This window comes from Mustela lutreola, chromosome 11, assembly GCF_030435805.1.
Source record: "Mustela lutreola isolate mMusLut2 chromosome 11, mMusLut2.pri, whole genome shotgun sequence".
In the NCBI taxonomy this organism is placed as follows: domain Eukaryota; kingdom Metazoa; phylum Chordata; class Mammalia; order Carnivora; family Mustelidae; genus Mustela; species Mustela lutreola.
This window is the reverse complement of record NC_081300.1, coordinates 4,686,094-4,697,736: the sequence shown is the minus strand read 5'-3', so window position 1 is coordinate 4,697,736 and position 11,643 is coordinate 4,686,094. Positions and strand designations below refer to the sequence as shown.

At 48.7% G+C, this 11,643-nt stretch overlaps 1 long non-coding RNA gene across 2 annotated transcripts in view; it reads right to left on the bottom strand.

Annotated features, from left to right (window-relative positions):
- Positions 1-749: 749 nt before the first annotated feature.
- Positions 750-11,643, bottom strand: part of LOC131811773 (uncharacterized) — a 52,096-nt gene continuing 41,202 nt past the window's right edge. The window contains exons 1-4 of one of the 2 annotated variants that reach the window (XR_009346106.1): positions 10,700-10,900; positions 8,228-8,480; positions 7,148-7,555; positions 750-2,908 (exon numbers count right to left, since the gene is read on the bottom strand). This is a non-coding gene — a long non-coding RNA (uncharacterized LOC131811773). Of the gene's footprint in view, positions 2,909-7,147; positions 7,556-8,227; positions 8,481-10,699; positions 10,901-11,643 lie in introns of those variants that run through there. The other variant, XR_009346107.1, reaches the window with a different exon arrangement.

Genomic DNA, 11,643 nt, shown 5'->3' with positions numbered 1-11,643 from the left:
ATGAGATTGTTCCCATGACATTTCAAAGATTAGGCCTTGCGGAGCAGATGAGGAACGTCCTCCATTGAAGCGGAGTGGAGAGTTGGCTGCGGAGACATGTGCAGAGAACATTCCTCCGGCCACCCAAGAAGCAGGAGCCTCAGGCTCATGATGGGTCTCTTGATTCCCTCATTGCTTTGCAAGGAGAGCTGAGGACTCTCCACCGGACAACCCAATCCATATGGCAGGGACCAGGGGACTTCACAATGGGACGATGTGGCTCCTGCGAGAAGTCGGGAGGGAAAAGCAATGGGCCCGCCCGCAGCCCCCAACCCGGTCTGCAACCAGCGAACATAACGGACCTGTTTGGAGATGAGCTGCCAGATCCACAGAGAAAGCCAGTGAAGGCTGATGTTTATTTCACCAACTTCTGCTTCAGGAAACTGCCAAACAAACATTTGAAATAGTCAACCTCTTCACCATCCTCTCCCAGAGTTTGTTACGGAATCCCGCAGTCACCGAGCTCCGCTTGGTCCCGCCCTGACGCTCCACAAGCCAGACAGTCTCCCTCTGGCACATTCTCTACAGCTCATTTCATCCGGATCCTGTCAGACATCGAGGACACCACGGAGACTGGCCCAACGCAGCCCTCCACCCCTCCACCTCTGCAAGAGCCAGATGCCAGGCAGGGGGGCTGCCTAGAACAGAGAGCCTTAATAGAGTCCCGGCGGGGTAGGGGGAGAGTGAAAACACATTATCTAAAGACAGGTAGCTTGGCTTCTTTATTTAATGAAGGGAAAACAAAGAAATGTGCTTAACAGAGAAAGCATGCAGAACGGCCGATTCTACGCATCTTACATAGAAAAACACAGTCAAGGCTGTAGCTGACTTGTTAACCTTGACTTGTAGTTTGTCAAAAGGGCCCTTCTTAACAAGGCTGGGATTCTTGGGCTCTGCCCATAAAAAGGTGTCACTGCAGCTCTGGCTGTTGAGTGACACATGGTCTCCCCTCCTCCACGGGGCTGGCGAGCAGCACCCCCGTGAAGGACAGGCTCCTACATGACCCCCAACTAGAAGCCAGCCCTCTACCTCCTGTGCTGGTCAGGACATGGCCCATCTGAGAGGCACCAGCTCCATCCTGCCGGCACCGGCTCCATCCTGCCGGCTGCAAATTGCTACGGAGCCAGGAATACCTCTGACAGACACTGCATCTGTGCTGCGGGTTTGAAAAAAAATTAGGGCAGAAGAAATTCTTAAAAATGCTTGCAGCAATTGCCATGCAGTTAGAACGCTGTGTGGGCCCCGCCCCCTCCCTTCTTTCTTGATGTGGTCATTAGGCAGCTAATGGTCTAATTAGAACATTCGTGTTGCCCAGCACTGTGCCCTCCTGGCTTTGAGAACTTCAGGTTTGCAAAGCCCTAACTTTCCAGCGTCTAACTCAGCGTTAAATGTAAAGGATCTGTAGCACAAACTCGAGGCGTAAAGTCGGAAGGCAGCTCGGAGCGTCCCAGGCATGCCAGTGACAATCCCCGTGACCTTGGAAGAGTCAGCAAATCCCCGTGTCCCTCACACCATATTGCGGCAGGGCCTTGAGTCAATAAGCAATGAAGTTAGCGCTGCGTCCTCCTGGGGAGGTGGCCGATGAGGCATCCATCATGTCGCTCTCTCCGCCTGTTCCAAGGAGCCAGCCTCAGAGAGCTGGAAAGCGACTTCCCAGGCCCATTAGGCGTCTGTCCTGTGGCGAGGTAGCAGCTGTCACCCTGCACAGAGGCCAAGTGGGGGCAGAGTGAAAGGCGGGTGTGGAGCAAGTACCCGGAGGTGAGGCAGGGCCTTGCCTCCAAGCCCAGAGAGGCCCGGCCTTCCCCTGCTCTTTAGGACCGGCAGCCTCCAAGTCAGCCCTGAAGCTGCGGTCAGGTCCAGGGAGGCAGGAGTCAGGAACCCAGACCCTAAGAGCCTCGGGGAGGCTCCAGACACTGACACTGTGGAATAACGCAGCCCAGTGAACCCACTTTGTTTTACAAAGAATGTGCTTCCGGGATACAAAGAGAAGACAAACAATACAGAGGAGCAACAGATGAGGAGGAAGGGTACACGCCACCCCTTCCCCTGGGCTCCATTTCCTGAGGATAACAGCTGCCACTCTCGTGTTCATTTTTCCAGATTTTTCTGTGCCGTCCAAGCACCCACACAAACATGTATCCACATAATTAATGGGTCCTTACTTTCTATACAAGAAGTAACAGGACAGGGGCACCTGGGTGGCTCAGTAGGTTAAGCCTCTGCCTTCAGCTCGGGTCAGCTGCCTTGACCTCAGGGTCCTGAGACTGAGCCCTGCATCGGGCTCTCTGCTCAGTGGGGAGCCTGCTCCCCCTTCTCTCTCTGCCTGCTGCTCTGCCTACTTGTGATCTCTCTCTCTCCGTCAAATAAATAAAGTCTTAAAAAAAAAAAAAAAAAGAAGAAGTAACAGGACACAAATACCATTCTGCCTTTCTTCACTTCTTAGTTCCTGAATATGGTTTGAAGATGTATCACTATTTGGACGATATTTCAGTAAATGTAAGTCAGTGCGATTCGTCTGTCTGAATAACGGCACCACATGCCCTGGACCCATACACCCGCCTTCATTTAATCAGTCCCTTCATGGTAGACGTGTAGGTTAGGTTGTTTCTAGACTTTTGTTCCTACAAAGGCTGTTCCAATAAAAAATCTTCACACATGCTTTTGACTTTTTGAGCAAGCATGCTCAAAAAGGTTAAATCAGGTTAAATCCCAAGCCCTGGAACGTCTGGGCCCAAGCATAAGTGCATTTTAAATGCTGTTTGCATGGGCCAAGCTGCTCTCCAAAGAAGTCATACCTCTTCACGTCTGCCCATGACAGCGGCTGAGCTCACTCTCTAAGGGGTACCTCTTCTGCAGCCAATAAAAGAGTCTGTATCAATAAAACGTAAAAGAAAAGCATTGAAAACGTTTACAAACATACCCTAACCAAGAGCAAGTGGCTAAATACTAAATCACAGCTTAGATTGGACAAGGTCCAAGCAGAAGCAATCTCGAGCAAAATGACACATGTTGTAAGGGAATGAGAGCCAGGCACAGGCACAGTGGTCCGCGGTCTGACCTCAGGGCGTATCTGTTCCCCTGGACTCCAAAGCCCATGCTTCATCTTTTCAGCAATTATATGCCACTGGCTAGGTGACCCAATCATTTTTCACCAGTAAAGATGCTTGTTTAATGGGAAAACAATGTTACACATCGAATATGCATTAAGCATCACAAATATACCCAAGCCGCTCACTGCTTCCATTCCCAGGGAGATAATATCTTGCATGAAAAGTTTTTACTACCTGAAGTTGAAAGCCAAACAGGATAGAGACCTCATGGGGTCTTCATCATTCATACATCTTAAGGGACACAACAAAGGATTATTCCTTCATTTTCTTTAACTTTACTTTTGCCTTCAGAAAAGTAGGAACTGCTCTAATTAAAAAGTAAATAAAATAAACTAAAATATAAAATAAAATAAGGCAAAATAAAATTCATGTCTAAATTTGAATCAGAAGTCTATTTCCTCCTAGTATGCTTAGCTAGAAACAGAATAGTTTTGTGCTGGACAGATAAAAAGCTGTCAAGCTGACATTTTATTCCCAAGATCTCTACCAAAGTTGTCGAGAAAGGCAAACAGTCATTACTTTATCCCCAGCCCTATCAAGAGCCCCATTATTTATTTCTTCCATCATTTCAAAAGCTGAATGCAAATGCTTTCTCCGGCTGCTCCACCTAGCGGATCCCGCAGACAATCGCAGCTTTGACAGCTCCCTCGAGGCCAAGCCCCAATACCGGAGAGCAATCTTCCTCCGTGTAAAAATGACATCATTTGTTTAATTTTGATAAGTATTTAATAATAGAAGTTACAATCTCAGGTTGAAATAACACCCACCCTGAAGATGAGTTTGTATTTCCCTTGGAGGGAAGAGAAACGTTGTTGTCAAGATCGCAAGAAAAAAGACTGCCTTAAGCTCGCGTGGTAACCAGAGTTCCCCGAAGAATCAATCAAGAATGTCATCGGAAAGTGACTATGAGATAGTTGGCATGGTAACTGGGACACTGAGGCCGTTCTTTGTTGTCTGTGCTCACACTCATTTAGAACTCAGGAGTCATCATCCCCAGCAAGGTGGGGGGGGGGGGGGGTGGGGAGGTAAGAATGCTAATTAATAAAGTGTCGCCCAAATATTATGCACTCCCCAGCCACAGCAGCCGGTGCTGGCTCGACAGAGTGCGGACTGGTAATCGCCCTGCTTTCTAATCTAATGAGATTACGATCCTTGCGGCGATTCCACAACCAAGGTGTTCACCATTGTCTCCGGGCAGAACGACATTGGGCAGTTTGATAAACCGGGGGAAGAAGCAACAGGCTGCCCTGACGCAGTGGATCACAAATGAGATGCGAGCTTTAAGCACACAAGCAATCAAGCGTGCACAGCGGGAGCCTAATGATTCCCATAAACGGCAGTTTAATCCAATGCTTTATTCCTGCCTGGAGTGAACTCGTCCACAATCCACAGATCAAATTTCACCCAGTTGCATTTTCCACCTGGTGCAGCGAGATCTCCACTCTCCTGGCCTCCCCCCATCAACTGGGGTACACCCCCTGGGAAGCTATTTTAAGCAGGTGGCCGGAATCGGCCCCCAAATCAGCACAATGAGGATGGACCAAAGGTAATTCCAGGTAAAAACCAGATGTAAACATGTCCCCGTGGCTCAGGTTCTAACACAGAAGGATCGTGGCTCCCAACACAAACTCAGGATCCGTCTGTACAAAGAGACTCCTGTTTCAAAAGCGTGCAGACTACCAGCGAAAGGGCACCAGAGACTCTTTAGACCGATGCCTGTATACTTTTTGTCTTGGTAAAAGTTTCTGAGGCCTCAGGTGACTAAGCTGACTGTCCATAAGCCACAGTGGAAGAGAACCAGAGGAGGGGACTGGGAAACACCCCTGAGCCATAGCACGGGTCTGCTGGGGCCGCCCCAGCCAAGTTCCGGGCTCCAGGCAGCGTGATGCGCACACACTGTCTTAGCACCGCGCCAAAGACCCAGAGCCTGAGAGCAAGGTGTGCAGCATCTGCGGGGTGCTGCCTCCGAGGCCTGACTTCCCGGCTTACAGAAGGCTGTCTTCCTCTGTGTCTTCCTGTGACCTCCCCTTGGTGTGTGTCTGTGTCCCCATCTCCCCTGAAAAGGACACCGGTCATGGGATCGTGGCTGAAGGGATTTAGGAGGTGCCACTCTGGTGCGAGAATTATTTGGGGTTAAAGGTGATGGGAAACCAGCAGCTATAGGAAAATCTCTTTACCTCCCCATAAGTGCTTAAAGTAAAGTATTTATTTCCCCTTTCGTAAAGGAAATCTCCATTAATCAAGGTCTCCGCTCCAGAAGGAGGACTACTCCCGGAGATAATTTTGTTGTCTGAGAGATTCTCATCCTATAACCAGGGAAACGCTGTCTGATCTCCTCCCCTCCCCAACCCCAGAAACTCCGAATCCCCGCTGCTTCCTGAGGTTCAGGGTGGCCTGTGTCTCAGTCACCTGGCCACCTGCCTTGGAGTCTCATATTTTTGTGAATGTCCCATGCATATGTGTGTAATTAAACCGATTATTGTCTCCTGCTTATCAGTTTTATGTCAACTTAGTTCTTGGACCAGCCACAAGACCAAGAGTACAAGGAAGCCTTTTCCTTCCCCTGCAGGACCCACCCAGATGACCTCGTTTTACCTCAGTTATCACTCCAGAACCTGTCTCGGAATACAGGCGCGTTCTAAGGTCCTGGGGGGTGGGGTGTCAGGTTTTCAACAAAAGAATTGGAGGGGACACAACTGAACCTACAGTCATTCCCTCACATGTCCTGGGAACCTGGAAAACAGGGGAGAGGAGATAACTAAAGATGGTGTGGGGAGAGAATCCCTCCCCAGGAAATGTGGGGTGTAGGCACAGACCACCCGTCTCTGAGAGCGCCCGAGAAAGAAGGCTCAGGGAGTCTGAGTGGAAGGTGTTAGCACCCTGTTCTCTGGTACCTCAGAAGCAGACAGGGAAGAGAGGTGGCCACCGAAAGGGTGAAGAGGACCTTCTGAGACTCTGCAGGAGTCTGGTTTCTCTCTGCCAGGAGGACCAGGACTTCCCCAGACACTCCGCTACCACTTGCTGGGGAAACAGGAGGAAAAGCAAAATATCCTCCCAACCCAGAAGCCCTCTCTGCAAAGGCAGAAAGAAAACACTATTATTACTGAGTTAGCTTGAAACTACCACGTGACAGGCATCACAGGCAAACCGCCAAGAAATGCAAAGACAGAAAGAAATCTCACCCAGAACATGGCCACGCAGATACCACATACTACACGCATGCTCTCAAGGGACACGATAACTAGTCCTCAAGCAGAAGACTTGACAGCACCGTTTGTCAGGCAGAGTTCATCCTACTCCAGCCTGGTCCTAGGGTGACCACCTGTGTTGGTGTTCGCTAGGCAGCTCTGTTCAGAGGAAAAACAACCTTCTCCTACCTTATGAGAGGAGGTAGCTTTGCAACGTGGAGCAAGCTCCCACAAGAGTTAGACTTCGAGTCCCCCAACAGGGACTGGGAGATGGGGTGCTTCCTCCCTTCCTGGTGCTTGAGAAAGGCAATCCTGGGTCCCAAAGCTCACCAGAGACCTATCTAGTCTGCAAAGGGGTTTATATACACTTCAGAGAGAGGAGAAAGAATTTACAATGACACATTCTCTAAGGTAACTAGTCCAACACAGCAAGGAAGGGGATGGAAGTCTTCCCCCTGATTTCCAACAGGGAGAATCAGCTTCTTAGTTCTTACTTGTACTTGTGCTTTGCCCTTGTTTAAAGGCTCTGCCACATCCCCTCAGCAGACGGTGGTGGCCATGGACACTGTGCCCCAGGTGTTGGGGGGACATGAGGCACGGACAGGACCCCAGTAGGGATCAGCTACACCTCCTTGGAAAGCCCTCAGCGGGCACGGGGGTGACATCACCACTGCTAGGAAGGATGGAAGTTAGGGAGGGAGCATGGAAATTGGTCCATGATGATGGTGACGTTCAGGGGATGCCTGTAGTCGTTCAAGACACAAGCCTTACACTGAACACTTAGAGATTCTGAATAAAATAAAACCAGACCTGCGTGGGGACAGGGCTGCCGAGAGTCCGCGTCCACCCAGTGGGTCTGGGCTCTCCCAGGTGTCTCGGGGCCACCATCCATGGAAGGGGCTGCATGGCTCCTTCTTCCCCAAGGCAGGCAAAAGAGAGACAGAGACAGAGAGAGATAGTTAGAGAGAAAAGCCATAAATAACACCGGGAATCAGCTACCTAATCCCTGGAGGGCAGCAGGGATCGGCAAATGCGTTGTGCTGAATCCGAGACATTCAGTGAAAATTAACGAATTCTTCTAAAGTTGACGAGGGAGTTCAGAGGGTCACACACAGCCTTTACTATAAGCTCGTTAGATACAGGCACGGTGCTCAAGGTATATCTTCCTCTCCAGACGGAAGCCCGGATCCCAAACGCCTCTTTTAAAATGGCTTCTGCCTAAAGAAATAAAGAAATAAATAAAAATAAAATGACCTCTGCCAATTCTTGAAGATGTTTAAGACAGGAATCACAACTTCTAAGTTATCTTGTGAAATGCATGAAAAATGCTTTTAAAAAAATCAGATTGTTAAGTTTCTAAGAACACAAACAGAAAATATTTGCTTGCTCCCCCCGCCCCCAGCAAATTTCCCCGTATTTAGCTTAGAATCCACTGGGCACATTAAGGCAACAGGCCCGCAGAAAACCCCGCATTACAAGGTGGTGAGCCGATGCGCGTCTCCCACCAGCTGACTGTGGGCTCAGACGCCAGCTCTCTGCCCATAGCCATGGCCCAGGCCTTACTGGCCTCCCCACTCTCAGCCCACGCCCCCCGCTGTGAGTCAGGGTGACAACACAAATCATGAGGTTCTCAGAAGGCCTGAGTGAAACAGTATCTATTTTGTGAGTTATAGAGAATATTATTTAAGAGTTCCTGGCAAGTAGGTAGTAAATGCCTCATTGGTAAATGGTGGATATTGAAATTGCAAATATCCTTCTATGTGATAAAATGTCTAGTACGCTTACATTAAACACATACGTGGACTTTTTTTTTTTTTTGAAAATGTGTTCCTTTACCCTAATCCCACTACAGACACTGCTCAGTTTTTCTAAGAATCTGTACTGAAATACCTTGATGATGGGGTTTGTCTTCATCTTTTCAGAAAGCATGGGTTTTTTCCTGCAATTCTGCATTTGTTAATCGAAGCTCAGTTTTCTTCTTCCCTTTCCTCAGACCGTCCCCTGTGTGTTGGGGTTCACTCGCTCCAACAGCCGCCGCTTACAGCCTTCTTTCTTTGACTAATCCCACAATTTCATGAATATCGAAATAACCTCATCTTCAAAGTGCTGAGCGTTAAAATTGAATTCGGATAAACACGGATACCTGAAATACAGGTTAGGAAGAAAAATGGATGATCAGAGGAAAAGCCCATGTATTCTGAACCCGTCCCGTGGATTCTCGGCACCTCACCGGGAGTGCTCAGCCCCCGGGGACATCGGAGGCCACAGTAGAGTCTAAGAAACATGAGGTGCGGAGTCGCCCCTCCCAGCCCCTCCCCCCACCTCCCAGGAACTGGGATGCCGGCAGGAGGATCAGGAGGGGCCTCTGGTTCAAACGTTTACAGGCTGATGCAACCAGAAGGCAGAGACCTCTCCTCATCTCGTGCGGAGCCCTCCCTCTTTGTGGGGAGCCAGACTTCACGAGGAACGGCAGGAGACACAACTTCTCTATCGTCTCTGGCACAGACACCCCACAAATACCTCCTCCCCTCTCCACTAGCCAAAAGCAAACAAACAGAATGTCCCCTTTCGAGTCAACTCCTAGTGGCTTCTGTTCACACAGACACGACGGTTTAAGCTGCAGCTGAAAAGTTCCCTCTTCTAATAAAACCTTGTTCACTTGAAATAAACGGGTGTTGGTTTTCCCCACATTACAGGCCATTTAAATGAAACATTATCTCAAAATGAATTCTACACCTTAAATTAACAAAATATTCTGTGTTTTTTAAGCCAGGTACTACATAGAAGGCGTAATGGCTAAAATCAACAGTGACCTTACCTGAAAGCCTATCATCTGGAAGAAAAATAAGACAAAAACACAAAAACTGTGTCACCAAGAGTTAAAGTTGACTAAGATTTGGAAAACAAGAGACAAGGGAAATTGGTCTCCACTAATAACTGCAGACAAATCCAAAGCAAAGCCTGTATTCTGGGGCAGGAAAAATATAACAGGCTCCATACTGGAGTGCTGAGCTGTCCCAGTCCACCAGGGATGTTGCCAGGAGCCCCGACGTGAGCTGCCTGGGGCCCAGCAAAAGGGACCAGAGCAAAACTTAAAGAAACCCTAGTTTGAGGACAACGATTATGGATGGAGAAAGAGTTGAGAGAGTTAGAAGAATCAGTGAGATCTGGTGACCAATGAGCCAGTGAAGGAAAGAGCTTTGGAAAGACAGAGTAACCAGTTATGTTGGCTGGGGTGGGGTTGGGGGGTGACTCAGGAGAAAAAAAAAAAAAAAACACGTTTTTAGTGATTGTATTTATGGACCGTGTTTAGTCCATAGTCCATGGGAGAGCCAATCCACGGCTTCTGTCTTCTTAGTGACAGTGGCAGCCAGGTTCCTGGTAACTTCCGGTGAGCAGGGAAGGCTCAGCACAAAAAGAAACCCAGAGAAGGAGCCAGGGAGATGCCCAGCTACAGCGAGTCTGTTTGACCGTTCACAGACTGGAGAAAAGCTCGGTGTACAGCCGGCCAATTTCAAGGTGAAACCGTGTCACCAAACAGGGAGTTGACACGATTGTAAGCCATTAGACAGCAATCCCACCATCCAGAAGTGAGGGGCGTGAATATCCTCGCAGGCACGAAGAACAGTGGAGTGTAGTAAAAAGACGACAAGGGCTGAGTTTAGGGTGTTTACCACATGTGCTTGTTTTCAACACAAGTTCACATTATTTAGTGTGTAATAACTACTACGTTTAAAAACCTGCTCACATTCCGAATTCCTGAACAGGTAACGTGCAGTACTCAAGCATCGGCACAAGCGGGTCCCAGCACACCACAGAACGGGATAGAACTGATTGTCAGATAGCAACGTTTCCCTTGTTTTGTGAGTAAATAGGTAGCCACGGCCTCCAGATGCTCGCTCCTCTCTGGAACCTGCTGGACCTTCCCATGATCCACAGACTAAAGAGACAATTCCCAGGAGAGGTAGGTCTTCCTCTCCAAGATCTCTGCCCACAAGGGTCCCCTCCAAGTGCCCCGTTTCTCTGCACCCCAATCACGACCTATCCTGAATGTCACCTTACATGGGCGTACACGCCTATGTTTGTGATGATAGAAGCCCTGAGTACCGGCTGTACACACAAAAACATATTTTCATCTCCTAGCACTCACCTCCTACTCTGTTCCCTTTGAGGTGAGATGCAGAACAGCCTAGTAGCGGCTCTCATCACCCAGAACATTCCTTCCCAAAGGCTACCAAGTGGCCAGTGGAGTCTGTCACCTTACGCTGAGACCAGCTCTTGAAAATCACCAAGGGAGGAAATGGTTTTAAAAGGTTCGCTCAGAAATTCTAAATTCCCACCAACTCTACATAAGTTACTCACCAAGAAAACTGTCTTAAGCTACGACCTCCGTGGGCCACCGTCAGCTCTGGGTGAGGAGAGGGTCAGTGGTGGAGCCTGTTTCCTCTCCTGGGGCTTCAGTTCTGAGGCCAAGAACCCAAGAAAACAGAGCAAATCAGGCCAAAGAATAGTTGAAGAAACAGTGATGAAAATAATTAAAGTTCTTGGTACAGAAGAACTCAGTTATCAAGGGACATGAGTCAGTAGTAAGCTGAAGCCAAAAATGAAAGAGGAAAAAAAAAAAAAAAAAAAAGCCTGCCTTGGGGCATTGCTGGAATTCTTGCTTACTTTAGGAAAGTTCTCTTTTCAAAGAACATCTTGAATCTGTAAAAATTTGAGCAACAAGGAAATGCAGCAAAGAGAGAGCTTTGCAAGAATCTCTACTTTTGATAGCCTCAGCAAGTACAGTTCAAGAAGGAGTCGGCGGGGGAGGGAGAAGTTGGTCAGGGGAGGAAGGTAAGATGAGGGTCCTTGCTCTGGTTAAACTAGTCTCTGGCTAAGTGACCCCATGACAATCGCTTCTCAACTCTGGGCCTCATTTTTCTCAACTATCAGGAAGAAAAGGTGGCGATCCATAACACAGAGCAGAGTTTTTCCTCAATAGAAAACAGTTTTCCGTACCTTCAGGATCTGTCCCCGACGCGCTGAAATGAATGGTGTTGCAGTTCAAACTGCAGATCCAACTTGAGATCAAACAGGTGAATCAAACAGGGCAAACAAGCAAGTGAACACCTCCTTGTATCTCTCCTCTGATAACCCGTCCTAACTTAGCAGCTCAAGGCCCATATGTATTTGAAGGGCTCTAATATGCAGTCTTTGGTTAACAGGATTACAACAGAGAAGGCGAATGGGCAGGGGAAGGGAAGCAAAGACCCAGTGGTGAAGCCAGGGGCTGCTGGCCAGCATCCCCAGAGCCTTGCACCCTT